This window comes from Vulpes vulpes, chromosome 1 (genome assembly GCF_048418805.1).
Source record: "Vulpes vulpes isolate BD-2025 chromosome 1, VulVul3, whole genome shotgun sequence".
NCBI lineage: Eukaryota > Metazoa > Chordata > Mammalia > Carnivora > Canidae > Vulpes > Vulpes vulpes.
In genome coordinates this window covers 57059271-57079921 of record NC_132780.1, presented here as the reverse complement: position 1 = coordinate 57079921, position 20651 = coordinate 57059271, and the positions used below count along the sequence as shown (strand labels likewise).

The following is a 20651-nucleotide window of genomic DNA, read 5'->3' as shown; positions in this document are numbered from 1 at the left end:
AAGGTTTAGGGTTTTGGAAAGTAGATAGATCCTTGTGAACTCCAATTCTATATTTTAACGTATTAAGGTCGAGAGCTTTGGAAAATGAGCTCCAGGACAGAGTCTTGCTCAGTTCTGTAATCCTCTGCGTCTGATGCATGGTGGGTGCTCATTAGTTATTTGTCAAATGACCTATGTTTCATCTAAAGACAATTTATTATTTCAGTGTATTTGTCCTGTGGCTCTTGAAGTTAACTGGATTTTAAAAATTGCCTGTTTGCATAAAGTATCAAATTGTCTTGACGTTACGTATGAATTTTCGCATTGGTAGGGCCACATGCTGTCTTTCTCTAATTGTGTTATTAAATGGAGTAATTCTCCTCCACCCCTAACATAAGCGCATTTCCATGTCTGAGCTTGCGGGTTTTCTAGTCTTGTTGGTAATGAAACCATTCCGATTAAACTCTCAAACACAATTTCAAAAATACAATTCATGTTTACAAGAAAATTCTGTTACTCTGGAGGTAACAGGGATTCGGTTAATAAGTAACATATTAACTCCCTTTAGGCTTGAGTTGTGGATGATCTAATTATAATGTATTTTGTTACAGGTAGAGGTAAAAATAAAACATTTAGGAGTGTTTGTGGCTCTGAGTGATTCAGAATAAATGGTGTAGATACCTATTTCTGTGTAGGTTTTCCTTAGTATATAAGCATATCAATTTCCAAATTTGACAACTTGCGTGTGTTGGTGGTATAGTGGTGGGCATAGCTGCCTTCCAAAATCAAGAATTTGGGAATCAGTGTTTTGGAAGATTCAGTGTCTTTCGGCTTTTAAATTCTGTGTTATCTTGGAAAAAAATCAAGGATAACTGCATCATATTTCATTTGCATTAGTTTTGCACTGTGAAATTTCCTGTTTTGATTTTGTTTTTATTTTCCTGTTATGTAAGCCTCATGAATCAGTATTTACCTCTTTCCAATAACTTTATTTAACAAAATTATCTGGGAGTGGTCCAGTTTTTTCTTTTCCTGTTGTCTTTACTTTTTTGGTCATTTTATTATTTTTTACGATTTTATTTTTAAGTACTCTCTACACCCAACATGGGGCTCAAAACTCACAACCTCAAGATAAAGGGTCCCATGCCCCATAGACTGAACCAGCCACGTTCCCCTTTTTTGTCATTTTAATACCTTGCCACTAGCCTCATTACATATTACCCCAAAGACTTATTTTCATAAAACTCCGGGAAACCATAGTTTATTGCTGTTGCTTCTCCAGCCTACTTGGGCGTTTCCTACATGGTGAGGAAGTCACAGTTTTATGTAAAAGGAGGTAAGATTGGGGGAACCACAGTGGGAGGGAACAGATGAAAGATACGATTTATTAAAAGAAAGCAAAAATCAGGCCCCAAATAAAGATAATTACGCTTTGTATGCCTTACATTTGTAATTAAGAATATTAAGCCGTTAATTTACGTTGCTTTTACTTGTTCACTTTAATTTCTCAAAAGAGACCTCCCCTGTGGTTACAGTGAACTCTTTTTTACTTTGTTGCAGATAATAAACTTATTTGTTTATTGGACAAATACAAATTGAGTAGTTAGGCTGTGCTGACACTCCTGGCCTTGGAACCAGTTAAGTTAGAGCTAGTTTTTTTTAGAGCTAGTTTTTAATCTCACAACGGGAGAGGCCTTTTTCTCTGTGCGTCCTGCATCCAAATGCGCAATGCCTCTGTGATTGGATGACTCACTATCAGGGCCCTGTCTGCTGAACCCCCAGCACCCTGCCTCCATATGCACTGTTATTCTTTAGATCCAATGCGATCCACTCAATTTACATATGTTGCAGCCAAAATTGTTATGGTTGCAGAGAAAGTATGGAAAAATTTGTATGAGCTTGAATTTCAAATATGGGGAGCTGGTGGTTGAAGTGGAATTGCTGCCTACCAACCTCCCTTGAAAAATGGCATATAATGGCTTTCTTTCTGTACATACCGGGGAATATCAGTCGTGTGCTCATAAATTTGACCTGAATATTATTTGACAGAAATGACTCTTCTAGAAGTTTGGCAGAATAAAGGCCATAAAGTCTACCCATTCCACTCCCATTCTAGGTGTTGGACAAGGAAGCTACCCAGATTTTCAAAAACGATGTACTTTGGTGACCTTATTTCATATCTTTTGTGCCCCTCCCCTCCTGTCTCCCCAACTGTGCACATGCTCAGGGATTCTACTACTCATAGCTGTCACAAGGAATCTACTGTTTAGGTTACTCAAGAGATGTAGTTACCAAGGTCATCGTTCAATTGGCAGCTCTTGTGTGAAGACCCAGGGAAGTTCCATTTAGTGATAGAAGCTGAAGAAAAGCTTTACTTGCCCTGCGCAAATGTTGTGTGTGGCTTTTTTTTTTTCATCATGCAAAACTAGCATCAGATAATTGATTACATTTCCCTTTCTGATTTGGCAACTAGCAAATGCAGAATCAGATTTGCAACTCGATTTTAATAGCGCTATAAACAAAACCTATGACCTGATATCGATATTCTAAGTTTCCCTTTAGTATTGAGCTTCTGTTTTACCTTATTTTCCTTGATTCTGATTTTTATCTAATTATATTTTCTCCCTTTATTGAATTTATTATTTAAAGCTGACTCATATCCTTTGTGAAACAAGGCAAAACATAATACATAAAACCAAATGAAAGCATTTACAGAATTGATCTCTGGACACATATGTTTTTGATTAGCAAGTTTAATTGATTCCATTAAATATGTTTTGGACAAGTATTGCAAATTTAGTATATTTGAGGTTATATATCCAGATGGAAAACGGTATGTCCTAGTTTAGCAAGATTAAATTCCAGTTACGTGTATTTGAGCTTATTTGGCCAAATGGATAACGATGTTCCATAGTTTTGCAAAACTGAATTCCACTTATTTTGTAATATTAGATTTATGTTCACTTACTACTAATTCAAAATTGGTAAAACCATTCAATGTAAGCCAGTTATTTCTGGAGTGTCTGCCTTAGGTGCTTTGTTAGGCTGAACAGGAGATTGATTCCACATAATTTTTAAAAAGTCATTTTTAGCCACGGGGCTAGCCCGATTGCCTTAACACTCCCCACACGAGACCTCACATCTGACCTGTTTCACATCAGTAAACTATTTGATTCATCTTTGTTTTTATGAATCCGGTTAATTTTTCTTTGAGCCTCATTTATATACCATAAAATTTGAGCAATCAGACTGAGTTAATTGACCACACTTCACCTTCGTTCTGGTATTTTGACAACTACTCGTTAAGTTGGTTGAACTTAACCAGGTGGTTATTTACATTTATGTGATGCCAAGTTCATTTTGAGAACGTTTTCACCCAGGCAGACAGAGAGATTGGCCCTTCCTACAGGTCAGTCATGGGTGTGGTCCAGGAGCCTTTGGGACAAAACTAATCTGAGTTCAAAAGCAGGACTTGAAACCTCAGAGTCGTTTGGAGAGAGAGGCAGGCAAATTTTCACACCGAAGCATTTCCTTTCGATAACCTTACTCTCCTTTAACATTGGTTTTGGTGGCAGGTACTACCTTCAGGTGATTCAAAGGTGCAAAAGGATCTGCAGTAGAAGGACCCTCATCCCTGCCCCTGGTTAGCAGCCATCCTGTTGGTTCTCGGGGATCCTTGGGGGACTTCTCAGTGTTTGCGAGCAGATGGGACCGTGCAGGCTGCTCCTTCTGTCTCCTGGCCATTTCTCGAATCCCCTCTCTCCGTCCCCCTGGCCTTGTTAGGCTCCTCGGAGGCCTGGGACCGCAGCCTGCATCTTACCCTCTGCTGCCTTTCGGCCCCCTACCCCTCAGCTGGGCTTCCTTCTGGGCTTCCTGCTGCGGACCCCCTACCCGGGCACGAGCCCCCCCCACCCCCACCCCAGAGCACAGTGGTCCCTCGGCACTGAGCAATCCACCTGTTGCCCCCGTGCTGTCCTGTCACATGCCTGGCCCACAACTGTTCTTGACTGCCACCCCTCCCTGCCCCAATGTATGGGCCCTCTAAAAATCTGATGAAAGGTCATGAGCTTGGGACCCCCGCACGCCCTCCTTTAGCCCCCACAGCCCTGGTCGGGGGGGGTGGGCTCTGCGGGCCTCCAAGCTGCTCCCACTGCCACCCAGCATGCTTCTCCGTCTCCCCATGCCTCCCTGGCTGGAACCCTCCGTGTCCCGCTTTCCTTGCAAATCCCGCTGGGTTCTGGGGCTGTCCCTTGGGCGACCTTTGTGGGGTGCCCATAAACCCACCCAGGCAGCCCCAGGAAATTCAACAGCCCGCATGGTTCTGTCCTGGAACAGGCCTTTCTCATCAACAGCAGAATTGCTCTTCTAGTAGCAATTAACTGCGATTTTGGATAGCATGCTAAGACTGGTTCATTTATTTATTTTAATTTTTTATAAACGATGTTATTTATTTATTCATGAGAGACACACAGAGAGAGGCAGGGACACAGGCAGAGGGAGAAGCAGGCTCCTTGCGGGGAGCCCGACACGGGGCTCCATCCCAGGACCCCAGGGTCACGTCCTGAGCCAAAGGAGGTTCCCAACGCTTGCTGAGCCACCCAGGCCTCCTGCTAAGCCCGGTCTAAAAAAAAAAAAAAAAAAAGCCCAACGTTAAAGCTTTTTTTTTTTTTACTATTTTATTTTTTTAAATTTTATTTTATTATTTCATTCTTCCAGAGTAGAAGCAGGGAGGTCGGCAGAGGGAGAGGGAAAAAGCCTACTTTTCCTGCCGAGGGGGGCCTCTGGGATCATGACCTGAGCCACCCTGGTGCCCCCCAAGTTGAAGTAACAATAGTAAAGCTTTTCCCACATTGACAGGATCATAGGTAATTTCTATTTTTCACATTTTTATTATCCATATGTATTATAATGATACTGATTAGAAATTAAAATTAGTGTATCTTAGGATTCTTTTATTTTTTTTTATTTTTTTTTTAAATTTTATTTATTTATTCATGAGAGACACAGAAAGAGAGGAAGAGACACGAGGTAGAAGCAGGCCCCATGCTGGGAACCCCATGTGGGACTCGATCCCAGGACCTCAGGACCACACCAAAGGGGCCAAAGGCAGGTGCTAAACCGCTGAGCCACCCAGGGATCCCCATGAATTCTTTTATTTAACCATTCATGGCTCTTCTGCTCCCACCCCCGCTCCATAGAGTACATACCTGTATCATTTTCTCTAGCATCCCTGCCTTCTCGAATTCTCTCTCAAACGTGTTAACACTCATTCAAAATAACGTTCCTGTGTGTTATGGCCTTCATCTGGGAGAGTGTCTCTCAGGCCTCTGCCCCTGAATTTGCCTCTGTAACTGGTACACAGAGTGGCAACAGCTTCTGGATTGGGTGGCCTTAGACACTGATCCTGACGAGTGATGTGAACTGTCTGGAGAGAGTGGTCTGTCCAAAGAAGTGACTCCTAAAGATGCGAATGAGGTATTTTTGATTCCAAGCCAAGTAATCCGAGGGTGCCCTGCATGCCTGGTTGTTACTGCAGTGTGCCTAGCACCAGGTAATTTGCTGTTGACTGAGTAGCAGAGGGTTTGCAAAGTAAGAATATAGTTGTGTCTGTTCAGCACTGTTCGTGTGGAATCCCGACTGGTGGATGATTCTGGTCACTCATCAGGTCTCCCTTGTAGAGTGGGATAAATTTGCAAGGTGACTTTGTAGGTATGCGATCCTTCAAGGTCTTCCATTTTCCTGCTGTGATTCTGACCTCACTAAGCACACATCAGATTTCCTGATTCTTTTGGCAGACGTGGTGTCCAGAGTGGCAATGATGAGTCTTCTAGCCATTGGATGAGAATAGCCCCTGCTGTGTGATCTAAAGCACAGTTTTAGGCTATTAGTGTGTTGGGAGGGCCAGCTGAGTCCCAGGGCTTTACATCTGAGCCCTCCTGCCTGGGTCCTGGTGGTTCCCTCAACACACTGCCTGCCTGGCGGGTCCCACTGCAACAGATTGCTAACACCCCTCTGGTACCTCAAATCGTAGCAGTTTGCAAAATAGTTTCAATTTAATATGCCTTACCTGTTTAAAAAGCATTCTAGTTAGGAATTGTTTTAGTCCCTTCAGGCTGCTATGACAAAATACCATACGCTGGGTGGCTTATAAACAGCAAAATTTACTGCTCCCAGTTCTAGAGACTGGAAGTCCAAGATCAGGGTGCCAGCATGGTTGAGGTCTCTCGAGGTCGAGGTCAAAGCCTCTTTTCCGGGTTTGTGAACCGCTGTCTTCTCATTGTACTCTTACATGGTAGAAGGAGCTAGGGATCCCTCTGGGCCCTCTTTTATGAGGCCACTCATCCCGTTGATGGGGGTGGTGGTGGTCTGGTCCTACCTCATGACCTAATCACTTCCCAAGGGCTCTACCTGGTACTATCACCAGGGCATTAGGTTTCCAACATATGAATTTGGGGTTGGGGGCACACAAAGAGTCTATAGCCAGAGTAGGAAATTTGCAGAATGGTAACTACTAATGGCCAAGACATGGAAAAATATTCAACTGAATTGCATCAAAGAAATGCAGATTGTAGTCAGATTTTAGAAGTCCGTGACAGCGCTGGCAAAGTTGAGGTTGAGTCCTATTCCTCGGTGAGAGGGTATGTCGCTATACTTTAGATTGAGAACAGTTTAGCTAGTAGAATTGTTTGGCACCAGTGGTTCTATTCTAAGAGTACATACTAAGGAAATCAGGAATGAGGCTTAATGTCAGCAATTAGCACGCTGTCTCTGGGAGGTATGAGGAATGGGCGAGGGGTTCAGTGGAGGGAGGGATACTGGAGCCAGTTGTCTGGCTTGGAATCCTGTCCACTGTTTACCAGCTGTGTGACCTGAGGCAAGTTGATTTCTCCTTGATTTTCTCATCCGTAAAATGAAGATGATAGTATCTACCTCCCACATTGAGAATTAGGTAAACTAATATATGTGAAGTACTGTCACAGAGTAAGCAACTGTAAGTATTAGTAATTATCAAGGGTGATCGGTGGAAACTTGGAGACCACAGTGGAGGCATTTGTTAAGGGACAGTATAGAGTATATCAAACTCTGTGCACAAAAGGATCATAATCTGACTTTAAAATGCACCTACATAGAAGGAAAGACAGGGAAGTAACAGTGGTAAAGTTTTTCCCACATTGACAGGGTCGTAGGTAATTTTTTCTCCACATTTTTATTATCTGTATGTATTATAATGATACTTGTTAGAAATTAAAATTAATGTATCTTAGGAGTCTTATATTCTCAACTTTTCTCTACCAAATACATATTCATTTTGACATATTTTACTTTCTCTTCCTCCTTTCAAAGCTACTAATATTTCACTTCCCCAACATTCTCACCCACATACCATCTGTTTGGTATTTTCCTGCACTTAGCTTGCTTGTTTTGTGTATAGATCAGGCCCAAGGCTAGTCCTTCAAGAGTAAGTAGACCGAGTGAAATGACTGACAGCATTTTGGTGGTGTGGTGGCTTGCTGATGGAGGTTTAAGCCAGAGAATGCAGCTAAGGCACTGCATCCTTTCCACACTTCAGGCACTCATCCCCATCTCCCACTCCCCATCTGTTGGACCCGGCTCCCCAGTACCCCCCCCCACACATGGGGTAATTCCTGCCTCCCGCCTCTTGACTCCCCCTTTATTTGAGGTTTCCCTGCACATTTCTTCCTTGAAAGCTGACATTCTGCACAAGATTGATACTTAATGCCACGAACGCTTTCCAGGACTGCTACCCTATCCCTGATTTTAGTTATTTTGGCACTGAACTGAACTGTTTGTACCACACATCAAATATTGACTTGTTTTCATAGCCTAGTTGTTCTTACAGTAGGCTGATAGGACTGTGTGGTTTGTTTTTGTTTTTTTTTAAGATTTTATTTATTTGAGAGAGAGAGAGACAAAGTGAGAGCATGAGTGGGGTCGACAGGTGGGGAGGGGCAGGGGGAGAGGGAGAAGCTGATTCCTCACTGAGCAGGGATGGGCTCGATCTTGGGACCCTGGGATCATGACTTGAGCCGGAAGCAGATGCTTAACCTACTGAGCCTCCCAGGCACCCTGGAACTGTGTTTTATATTACTCTGTGCCCTTCAGTTTTCTAGCACAGTGGTGTTCATGTGTATACATGGGACACAGGACAATTGGGTGTCGTTGTGTTGATAATATTCTTAAGAGATAGTTTATGAGCTTTCTGTTCTATCTTTCCTGCCCAACCTTCTCTTTTCTTTCTTTTCAGAATTAAACTGTGACCTCATTTGGTTTTCCCAGTTTTACATTTATCTGAAATTTTGATAATGAATTTTCATTTCTTTTCTTTTTTTTTTTTTAATTTTCATTTCTAAAGACTAAAGAGCTCAACTGTGAGAACCATGGTTAGCGATGGATTTACAGTTGGGGCCCAGTAATATACAAACTAACCCTAATTGCAAGGACACTTCTATCATCAACTCTAAAAATACTGCTTGTTTGATCAAGGCAATTTAATGAATCTTCCAGAGAATGTGTTTAAAGTTCTTAAATGTGATGGATTCTCATAGATCTTGCATTTCCTGGAAAGGACAAAAATTTTGGGGAACATTTTCCTATATCTGCCCTCATAGTCTGGACCAGTGGCTTCCCAACTAGGGTTGATGTGCCCCATGAGGATAAGGGAAGAAATTGCTAGAATGTATCATCTTTTCATGACTTCTATTTTTGTTATATGTTTTGAAATGCATCTATTAGTGCAGAAGACATGTATTTTATAAGTAAAAATAATATACTTACCAGGATTTTATGCTCAGAGACTTTTATTGATGTGGAATGTAACTTTTAAAAATGGAGACCCAAAAAATAAAAAATAAAAATAAAAAAATTTAAAAAATTAAAAATAAAAATGGAGACCCTTGATCCAAATAAAAGGCGAGACTCGGTGTTCCAAACCCTGAATTGCTTTCTGTTGGGTATTTAGCCATAACCAAAAAAAAAAAAAAAAAAGTATTCAATGTAAATCCTGTGCTAGCCTAGACGAGGAGCTGTAATGTGTGTGTACACACGTGCCTGCACTTGTGCACATAAAACATAAGGCACAGTCCCGGCCTTTGGAGAGCCAGCAGCCTGATGAGGATGGGGCACGATGCGCAACCAGTTAGAAAGCGGTGCGAGGGATCCCTGGGTGGTGCAGCGGTTTGGCGCCTGCCTTTGGCCCAGGGCGCGATCCTGGAGACCCGGGATCGAGTCCCACGCCGGGCTCTCCGTGCATGGAGCCTGCTTCTCCCTCTGCCTGTGTCTCTGCGCCTCTCTCTCCCTCTGTGACTAACATAAATAAATAAAAATTAAAAAAAAAAAAAAAAAAGAAAGAAAGCGGTGTGAGGCGGCTAGCGCGCACAGGCAAACCAGCAGCCCAGGGGGCGGGGGGGGGGGAGGTGGGGGGGTCAGACTGCAGTTGCCAGCGTCCAGGACGGTGGCGTAATACGGGCGGAGGCTATATTCTCAAAACCCCTTTTATGTGAAGGTGTTTTCTTGATGATCAGGTCAGTCCTTTGTCCCCCCCCATTCAAAGAAGCCGTGCTCCGATGATCTCCCCGGTACAGATGCCAAGTAACCGAGACTCCAAGACTCCGCAAAATTTTACCGGTGTTCTCCAGTACTTGCTCACCTTTCTTTACGTTATAAGAGGAAGAATGGCCAGGTGGGAAAGTCACAGCACTTTGGGGGGGGGGGGGATCCTTTGGCACAGTGCAAAGGGCAGACAGTTTAAGATGAGTGAATTCCTCCAGCGCCCAGGGGCGGACCGCGCCAAGAGCTCTAGCGTGAGACAGCTGTCCCCTGGCCGCGCGGGGCTTCTCGGTGGCTGTCCTTTGCTTGCGGCACATCACCCCCATCTCTGCTTCCCCATCTCCCGGCCTCCTCCCGGGGCGTCCCTAGCTCCATAACGCCGTTGTCTTAGAAGGACACCCACAGTAGAGGCCACCGTTCTCCCTGTGACCTCATCCTAACCAGTTGCGTCTGCAAGTGCCCTTCCCCCGAATAAGGTCGTGGTGTGTAGGATGCAGCATAGACGTTTTGAGGGCCAGCGGGGGGCACCACAGTTCACCACATAAGCCCAGGCGGTAGCCAGGTCTGCAGGTGGATATACCAAGATGTGCCTAAGGCCGCCTCACTGTCAGGTGATGCCTTCTTTTGGCTAAATTTCCGGAGCCATGCATGCTGGTTAGGGGGCAAATGGCACCTGGAAGGGAGGGCGCTTTTTCGGCTGGGTTAGTGGCCCCCGGTCTCTGGGCCTCGGTATTCCAGCCTGGGCACAGGATTCTTAACAGTGGTACGTACTACGTGGCTTTTATCCTCCTGCAAAAAATCCACAAGGTAATTTGTGGATCAGGATATTTCTAAGGGTGTTTGGGGCTTTTTGTGGTGATAGTGCTGCAGAACGGCCTCCAAATCTTCGTGGCTTAGAACCACAATTATTTATTTCACATTCATAAATCTGCCCATTGCCTGCGGTTTGGCCACTCCGGGTCGGGTTGGGAGGGGGGGGGGACCGGGGGCCCGGCCTCCAAAGCGCAGGTAGGAGCTCAGGCCTGTTCCATGTGTCTCCATCCTGGGACCCGGCCGAAGACGGGGGATCGGTACCTGGAGCAGGCTCATCGGGTGGAGGGCAGAAGCTGGCCAGGCCTCTCAGAGCCTCCGGATAAACTGGGCACCCCGTTCGTCCTCAGCCTCCTGGTCCCAACCGGCCACATGGCCGAGTGGCGGAGGTGCGTACTCTGCGTCGTGGCACGGAGCATGAGACGGCCAGCCGCCTGCAGCCCAGGGCATGACCCCGGGGTCCTGGGATCCAGTCCTGCATTGGGCTCCCTGCATGGAACCTGCTTCTCCCTCGGCCTGTGTCATTGCCTCTCTCTCTCTTTCTCTGTCTCTCATGGATAAATAAATAAACTCTTAAAAAAATTAAAAAAAAAAAAAAAGAAAACGTATTTAAAGCATAAACTTGGTTTCTTAACCCAATCTCTTGGAAAATTGTAGTTGAATTCACATATTTTTTTTTAACACGAAGAGGTCCTAGACCTTCACAATGCTGATTTAATTTTGTGTTCTGCAGATTGCCTGTGCCTTCGACACTTTCCATTATGCCTTTTTCCCGAACCCATATCTGCGGATTTAGCACATTTTGGATCGTACCGACCAACGCACTACATGTCCTCTCCGTCTACGTCAGACGTACAATCATAGTCCTCTTGAGCATCTGAGAGGGAACATGTTCCATAAGGGTGAAAGTGTTCTGGTTTAGGGACACAATGGCTGATGGTGCACAGTGTTGAAACACAACCATGCGTGCTTATTTTCAGTGTTGTCCCGCTTCAGGCCCCTTTCCTAACAACACTGGCTCATGTGACCTGCCCCTTTTCTTGTCGTTAACACTTTTCTGTGTGGAAACACATTTTATTAGTCATCGATTTTTTAGGTCCTATCCCTATTTTCTGATTGTTTTATTTATGTTAATTTTACCTCCTCGTCAAAAATCAAAGGTTTCTTAGAGCCTGTTGGGTCCTTTTGGTAGTCATAGGTTTTAGATGAATAGTATAGTGGTAGGAATAAGACATGTTTTTAGTACATGCTTATTGAATTGAAGAGATTGCTAATGAATAGGTGACAAAGCACTGTTTCGAAGTAAGTGCAAATTATTTATTGCATCTTGTACTCTCCGTATAAATAATTGTGCTGAAGGCACATTAAAAAGAGTGATAGTTCAATTTTTTAGTTTGTATTTTTACAACTATGCACATAGTCCGGGGTATTTCGAAAACGCATTCAGTTGCAGATACTATCCTTAAGGATGAAGAAGCTGCTCGCCTTTTCCTTAGTGAAATGGTTTACCTTGTAGAGTAAACTTCTCTGGCCCTTGATTGCCTCAAAAGACACTCAAATTGCATTGTTGAAAAACTAGTTCTTTACAAAGAACATAAAGGCATTGCATTTATGACCTCTTTTTATCCATAACGTTTTACTCGTTTTGTTTGCATCAGTCACCTCTAATTCAGATCTACCAAACAGACACCTCCCACTAAGTGATCATCATAACAACAATAATAAGTTAGTAATAGTAACTGCTGCTCACACTTATTTCTGTCCTAAAATTGAAGGAATTGGGGCCTGGTGTAAGACCACAACCTTAGCAGTGACAGCTTTTGCTGTGAGCACAGGGAGCTGGCACAGCCATTCCCTTTGGCACCTATTCTCTGAAGGCCTTGGGGAAGGAGCTTCAGTTCTGAACTAGTAGAGAGACTCCAAAGAGTATGGATCTTATTCCTTTTGGGCCAAGGCCAGAAGAGGTCTGCAAGCAATCAATTGATCAATCAATTAAAAAATCAAAAGGCCAGAGATCCTAGGATTTTAGCAATAGGTCTGATAAAATAAAAATGCATTCCAGAAGTAATTGAGGACAAACTTTTGTTCCCATGTCACCTGTTCCTTTGTTGATGCTCTTTGGTGCCTTCCAGCTTTAGATTCATCTCAGAGACCGTCTAGGGGCGATCTCGCAGTGCTAGAGCCACAGCCGGGGGTGTCCCCACAAACCACTTCTGTGAGTGATGTGGGCATCAGATTTTTCCCCACTCTTGTGAAAGACAATCATGTGCATGTAGCAGACACCCAATACATAGTGGTTGATGGTAAAAAAGAGGAAGTTTTCCCTATGTATGAGAGATGAGGTTGCCAGAGTAGTCTCTCCTCTGTTTTCACTGCCTCTAATAACTTTCTATATGACCTTCTGCATATTTTTCTCCTCTGATCTGTCTCTGTGCACTGGTGGAAAACTTTATGACACGGAATGCTTTTATTCTTATGAATATTAATGAGAGAATGCATGCAGTACATTAACAGCCTCTGGTAGAATTTTTATAGAATCATGATTTTTAGTTCTAAAAAGAACCTATGATTTTAGTCTCTAGGGAAAAAAAAGGACTCATAACTTTATAAAGAGATGTTATTTTGAAAAGATGAAGGGACGCCTGGGGGGGCTCAGCAGTTGAGCGTCTGCCTTCAGCTCAGGGCGTGACCCCGAGGTCCTGGGATCGAGTCCCACATGGGGCTCCCTGCAGGGAGACTGCTTCTCCCTCTGCCTGTGTCTCTGCTTCTGTCTCTGTGTCTCTCATGGATACATAAATAAATACAATCTTAAAAAAAAAAGATTCCATTTTCTGATTCTGATTCTCTGTCTTTACTAATTTTCAGTGGAAAAATAACTGGATTGGCAGATGATATTTCACAACAACAGAAACAAAAGATGGCCAACTAAGAAATATTTCTGGTGTATTCAAAGTTATGCCATTACTTCCGTTCTGAAGACTTCAGAGAGAATTCATTTAGCTTAGGGAATTAATGGTTAGCTCTTTGAAAGCCTGACTTTTTAGGCAGTGAGTATTTATTTGAATGCAAGGCCTTTGTTAATGAATAGTAGTGAGGAGCCTAAATCCCCTTCAGGACTTAGGTCCTAAGACAGTTGGGCAAAAAGCTGGTGTTCACACTCTTGTTTTTTTTTTAATGGTGGATAAATGCAGAGAGAACCAGGCAGTTGAAGTGAAAATTCTGTGCAGAGATCTAGCCTCGCATTAGAGGCCATTTGTAGTGGGTTTGACCTTGGCACCAGGTAAGGGCTGATTATTCTGGCTCTCACTCTTCTGGTTGTTTGACCTTGATTAAGTTCTTTAACCTTTCTGAACTTCAGATTCTTTATCTGAAAAGGATTAAGAGTATTAACTCCCTCAGTGGGTCAGAAAGATTAAACAGTGTAACAGCATCGAACCAAAAACTTGGTGCATGTGGTTAATGTTCAGTAAAGGTTTAACTGTAGCTGATGGCTGTCGGCTTTATATTTACTGGAGCTGCCTAGCCTCAGTTCATTTATTTTTATTTATTTGTTTTTTTAAGATTTTATTTATTCATGAGAGACAGAGAGAGAGTGAGGCAGAGACACAGGCAGAGGGAGAAGCAGGCTCCCTCTGGGGACTCTGACGTGGGACTGGATCCTGGGACCTTGGGATCATGACCTGAGCCCAAGGCAGACGCTCAACCACTGAGCCACACAGGTGTCCCCTGAGTTTGTTTATTATATGATTTTTCTGTTTGGGGCAAATTTGAATCTAGCTCTTCAGGTGCTTTTGAAGGGAGGTATCATTTGCATGAATACTGGAACATTTGGGTTGGCTGCATAGAATTTTCTATTCCATGGGGCAGGAGACTCTAGAGATACCTCCTGGACACACTTAACCTCTTATAACAGCCCTTTGCAGGTAAGGAAGCCGAGGACTAGAAAAACCGGGTACATTGTCCAAAGTTACACACTTCGGCAATGCTGGAGTCTGGATGTTAACCAGGCCGGAGTCCTGCTCCAGTGATGCCTTAATGACAGGGGTCACAGAGGTCAGGTGAAGGACAGCATCTTGCAGAGAACTTCTTGTGCATGGAGTTTATATAATCTCAGCTTTGAAAGAATTTTTGGAATTAATAATTTTTCATTACAGTTTTTAAAAATATTAGTTTACCCACAGAGCTTGACTTTCTTCTAGAATCATGCATGGTTCTCAATGAGTGTAATATCCCCCCCCCCCCCGCCAGGATGCAGTTTGTTTCTCACAGTTATTGGGGGGTGGCGGGGGTGGGCGGTGGGGAGGGACACACTCTTGACATTTTGTTGGGAGGATGCAGAAGCATCGAATGCCCTGTATTGAGTGGGATGGTTCTGGACAACAGGGAATAGTCCCTGACACTCAGGAATTTTCTGTCTGCTATCGGACCTCTGTGAGTATTTATTGGGACATTTATAAAGAAAGGGTAGCTTTAAATTACCATGTTTAGAAATACCCAATTATTATTTACAGCACTAGTTTTTATTCTCATGTTCCCTGCACTGCCCCCTCGTTATCTACTCCCTCCTACCCCCTCAATCTCTGCTTTTCCATTTTCTGATACTTCTCATTTGGAATGAGATCATTTCTGACCCCATTTCTCTGATAGCTAAACTTGCCCTATAGAAGAAGGTGCAAGGATCTGAGTATTTCATGACATCTTTCAGTGAACTTGTGTCTGAGAATTTACCTGTTGTAATCGCCGTTATAACCTCCTTTTCTCTTGGGTATTATACTGATTTCATAAATTTATGTGTGTTGGTAGGTTATATCAGCTATGAACTTCATTTCAGTATTTTAAGGGGCATGTTATGGAATATATATTCTTGTAGATGAGGGGTGTTGATCCCGAGAAGGTTGAGAAGTGCTGGTCTACAGCAGTCTCAGGAAGTGGTAGTTGGGCTTGTGCTCAGTCTCTTCTGGAGACTAGGAAGCCACCCTATCTGCAGACGGCGCTTTGCATCTCCCTGTCAGACAGTTGTTCCTTATGTGGAGCCAAAACCCGTCTCCCTGCATATCTAACAGCTGGTCCTAGGTATTCTCCTCAAAGGTCTATAAATTCAAGCCTAAATCCATGACCAGGTCTGATCTTTCAGGTATTTGAAAATAGCTGTCAGTTCATTCCAACTCTCTTGAGGCTCACGCTGGCCAGCATCTTTGACTACTATCTTAAAAATTAGTTTTATGTCACTTAACCATCCTGGTTGCTCCACTTTCCTTTTATTTCTCCTATAGTGTAAGAGCTAGAGTTAGATGCAGTCATCTTGATCTATCCTCATCCTCGAGAAGAGTGACACAGACCATCATAATCTTTTTTTTTTTTTTCTGGGCTGATTATTAACTGGATTTTTTGTTTGTTTTTTGTTTTGTTTTGTTTTTGGAAGGAAGGGCCCTGGAATGTCACGACAGGGGATGTGGAGCTTAGGCTCCCTGAAACCTGCAGGTGTCAAAAGCTGCAGGTGTCCTATTCATTTGTGCTGATGCTAAGCTCTGCCCCTCTCATTCCTCAGCTCCTCACCCAGATGCCAAACCGCAGGGTCCTGGGGGGTTTGTTCCAAACCTTCCTACAGCTACGCTGAGGTCTGTCGGGATCCAGTTGCTATCATCGCTATCATCGGGAGGTTATTAATCCCTCTTCCGAAAGTCTAATGAGGAGGTCCCTATTTTCATTCAAGTCAGTGGTAAATTTGCCGCCGCGCCGCACCGCCGAGGACAGGAGCTGGAGCTGAGAACAAATACTGCATTAGGCTGTTAGCACCCTCCCTCCAGCTGAAGATGGGCGTCAGCTCCCGGCTCTGGGGTCAGGTCAGTTGGTCGTCCCCTCATCCCTAGGGCACAGTGGCTCAGCGCCTTTCCTTCCCCACGGACTTAGAAGCATCCAGCCCCAACCAGCCCACATTTCTCTATCTTATCCGTAAGCAGATGGAGAGAATCGGTCCAGATGCCCCCCCGCTTCATGGCCCAGCTCTTCCTTGACTCTCCTTCCCTTCCCAGCACTTGGTGGCTCCCCTCGGTGCTCTGCCCACGCGGGTACCTGCCGCGTGGCCTCCTAGCTGATGGGCTGCGAGCACTGCCGCAGCTCCCACCCGCACGGAGGGCACTCGAGGAGGCCTCAGGAAAGGGCCTGTGGCCTCAGATCGGTCCGCGAGATGGCCCTGGTCCCATAGGGCGTCCGTCCCGGGTTTCGGTGCCGCATCTTGCACGTCCCGGCCAACCTGCCTGCTGCGACCTCTCTAGAGTTTTGCGGGGGATCTGTGTGATGGTCTGCAGTGTGTGGTTTACACAATCCCTTTTCTAACTTTTTTTTTTTTTTAAGATTTATTTATTCATGGGAGATAGAGAGAGGCCGAGACACAGGCAGAGGGAGAAGCAGGCTCCACGCAGGGAGCCCCATGTGGGATTCGATCCTGAGTCTCCAGGATCACGCCCTGGGCCGAAGGTGGCGCTAAGCCACTGAGCCCCCCAGGGATCCCCAAGTACACTCTTTTCTAACTTTTGACGGAAATGAGAATGTATTTGCCCATTGGCAGGCTGCTGGCACTTTCCACATCTTTGATAATTCCTGACCCCGCCAGTGACTTTTTAGGAATCTCATTTGCACACTCTCTTCTTAGATGGAATTTATAAAACGATCTAGCGAGCCCAGAGATGGGTCTTCATTTAAAGTATCTAGGGGCGGGCCCCTGGGGGGCTCAGCAGTGGAGCGCCTGCCTTGGGCTCAGGGCATGACCCCGGGGTCCTGGAATCGAGTCCTGCATTGGGCTTCCCGCAGGGAGCTTCCTTCTCCCTCTGCCTGTGTCTATGCCTTTCTCTCTGTGTGTCTCATGAATAAATAAATCTTTAAAAAAATAAAAGTATCTAGGAGCTTTGATGAAATCTCTCTACCTCTCCCTTTTTTTCTTTATAAGTAAATTCTACTACACCCAGCGTGGGGCTCGAATCCAGGACCCCAAGATGGAGTTGTGTACTGTGCTGCCTGAGCCAGCCAGGTGCCCATTTCCATACTTGTCTTAAATGAAACTCGCATTTGTGTGATTCTTTTCAGCTCTGAATCCAGGTTCCTCGGTGAGGAGTAGTGGAATACGAGCTGATGAGTTCTCCATTCCTGTTGCCATCCGCCGCCTTCGTCCCATTTTCCTAAGTAGCAGAGACCGTTGGCCTCCCCAGGATCATCACCTTGACTCAGGCATAGCTTTTTAGCTCTTGGTTCTGTTCTGAGTTCTCTTTTATGTCGTTTTGGTTTAGTGACACACGCTTATCTACGTGGGGGCATTTTCTCCCGGTTGCTCCCCGACACGTCTGCGGCGCCCTTTCGTCTCTGTTGCTATGTCTTTCTTGCCAGGTTTCTTGCCAAAGAGAGTATTCAAATTCAGACCTTGGTTACCGCTGAAATTCGAATATCCTTCCTTTGTTTAGATGACAGTGTGGCTTTGAGAAACACTGACCACCTCTTCTATTTCTGTACAAGTGTAGGTATTTTCGAGGAGGAAGTGTCTGCATAGAAAGGTACAGTTTGGTGTGTCCCCTAAGTGGCCAAACGTAGTGTGACCAAGCCTTGAAGCATGTTTTTGTCATAATTTCATTTGTATAATAGGAAACATGTTGTTGGGAAAACAGCTGATGGACATCATAGGCACACGGGTGTTTTTCTAGTCTGGACTGGTGGTAGATGTGAATCCGGAAAGCCGTCCCGGGCCGTGTGGGCCCCGCTGGCTGGCTGTACCTTGGGAGCTGCCCGTAGCTCGGTGCTTGAATTCTTTCCGAGGGGCCCTTGGTCTCAAGCAGGGAGCACTTTGCAGGTAATAACAGTAAATATTTTGTCTTCAGCACAGCGCTTGCAAGGTAAGGATTTTGTAGGTGCCTTTTTTTATTTGCATAATGAACTGAATTTAGGTTTAAATTGACTATCCCTATTTAAGATCACAAAAAAAGAAATATTTAGAAGATTCATCTTGTGTTTCCCTCATGAAATTCTTTTTGGTCTGTAATATGTTGTAAATGGAGGAGGCTCTTGTAATTCAGTGTTTGGATGAGTCTAGAGTTTATTGATGTGAAGAAAAGTCAACATTAAATGCAAGAAGGGCTTTTAAGAAGCCCATTATAACCACTTATAATGGAAAATGTAGTTCCCATTAGAGATTGATTTAAGGAGCTGTGGTTCTTCAGTGAAGCATGAAAGCTGCTGTGTGGTGCTCTGTGCAAATCATTTTTATAGCATCCTTTTCTGCTCTCTTCCTGGTTGACCTGTTGGCGTGTCTAGATCTGAAAGGACTGCGTATGTCTTGTTTAAGGAATATAAAAATTCCCAGAAATTTAAAAGAAATCAAAGATTAGTATATTTTTTTATCAAATAGAATATTAAAAAAAAAAAAAAAAAGCTTTGTAAGTTCTAAATAGACACAGCGGCACCAGATGTCAGTTCTTGGATCATTTAATCTTTTTCTCTTGCGCTTATTTTTGTCAATATTTTTCTACCAGAACCAAATATTAGTTTCTGGCTCAGCTTGCAATATAAAAATTTTCCAATTAGATTGTTATGACTTCATTTTTATTCATGAGGAGAAATCTAATAAACAGGGATCATCACATATGGTGGCATGCAGGAGAGGAACTTTAAAATAAACCACCTGGTTCAGAGCAGGGATTCTCATCTTTCTGGAGTCTGAGAGAGAGAGAGACTGGTTTGCATCTATACCTCTCACCTCTGGGTTGGTTGATTATTTCTTTTCTCTTCTCTTTTCTTTTCTTTTCTTTTCTTTTCTTTTCTTTTCTTTTCTTTTCTTTCTTTTCTTTTCTTTTCTTTTCTTTCTTTTCTTGTCTTGTCTTTTCTTTCTTTTTTCTTTCTTTTCTTTTCTTTCTTTCCCTCTAAGTAATTCTTAATTGGGGGGAGGGGGAATGGGAATGGGAATTCTGGGGTTTCTATTGGTCTGCCATATAATTGACCTTACCCCAAGCCTGGATTAATTCTTCGCTTAACTTTTATGTGGATTTACTGCCTAGTTCTGTGTTAGGTATTTAGGGAAGTAAAAGGAAATTGTGAAGCATGGTGGTTTTTGACTTGAAGGAGGTTTTGGGTGGTTTGTGGCAGAGGAGGCTAAGTGGAGCAGCGTTGTCACCCAGCGAATGACGAAGGGCCTCATGGTAGGTATTAAACTGAAATAAGTTCCTAAAGAAGAGAGAGAAGAGCACCAAGTGGCCAGGGAAGGCTTCAGGGCACAACCGGGCCTCGTGCTAGACCCAAGCTTCAAGTGTGGGAAAAGGGTAAGGATTTAAGATGCAGAGTCAGGCGGGAGAGGAGGTGGTGAAGGGACCCCTGTGGGTTTGGCCCACACTGTGAGACTGAGCTCAGGACAGTCGGACAGCACTGTCTTTTCTTTTCCCTCCTCCTTTCATCACCCGACTTCTTGAATGACCGTTCCTTCCTTGAGGCCAGGCTTCCACCCTGCTGCTGTGCTGGCGCAGTCCTGCTGGAGGGCTCTGTGCCCCCCAACCCCCAAAGCCCCCCCCCCCCAGCTGTGTTCCTTCTAACCTGTGGAATCTGCGCGGAGGCTCAGACACGGTTGGTTCTAGACTGCTTTTCTCGCTCATTTCCAGATATTTCTGGCTCCAAAGGTTATTAAAAGACATTGAATTGTATGCCAAACCGGATTTATTTAATTTATTTTTATTTTTTTAAACATTTTATTTATTTGAGAGAGAGAGAAAAAGAGAGAGAGGGAGGCAGAGACACAGACAGAGGGAGAAGCAGGCTCCATGCAGGGAGCCCAATGCAGGACTTGATCCCAGGACCCCAGGGTCAGGCTCTGGGCTGAGGGCGGCGCTAAACCGGTGAGCCACCCAGGCTGCCCCCCCAAACTGGATTCAAATCCGTGCTCCACCACAGCGGGTGCTGTTGAACTAGGGCAATCAGTATCTCTCAGCCTCCGTTTAGTGGAAATAAGGAGACTGACTGCCGGTATGGTTGGGAGGATGGAAAGAGCTAATGTGTGGATCATGGATCGAAGCCAATAACGTCTGGTAGGCAGGGTTCTGTTTGGATCTCTTTTCTTATCTGGTAGCTACTCTGTCCTTCTTGCCTGAACATGACTTGGTTTTCTTTTCTTTTTTTTTTTTTTCTATCCACACGTGTGTGCCCAGCTGAACCCTCTTTCTGGAATCTTCTCTCTCTTTACCTACTGAAATCCCTTCTGCCCTGAAAGACTTACTTTCTATCACCTCCATCAAAATTGAACTTTGTGTCTTCCATCGTCTTACTCT

General features: G+C 44.3%; 1 protein-coding gene across 4 annotated transcripts in view; it reads left to right on the top strand.

The window, feature by feature from the left end:
• Nucleotides 1-20651, top strand: part of NCOA7 (nuclear receptor coactivator 7) — a 144112-nt gene that overhangs the window by 1725 nt on the left and 121736 nt on the right. The gene's annotated exons all lie outside the window — the stretch shown is intronic.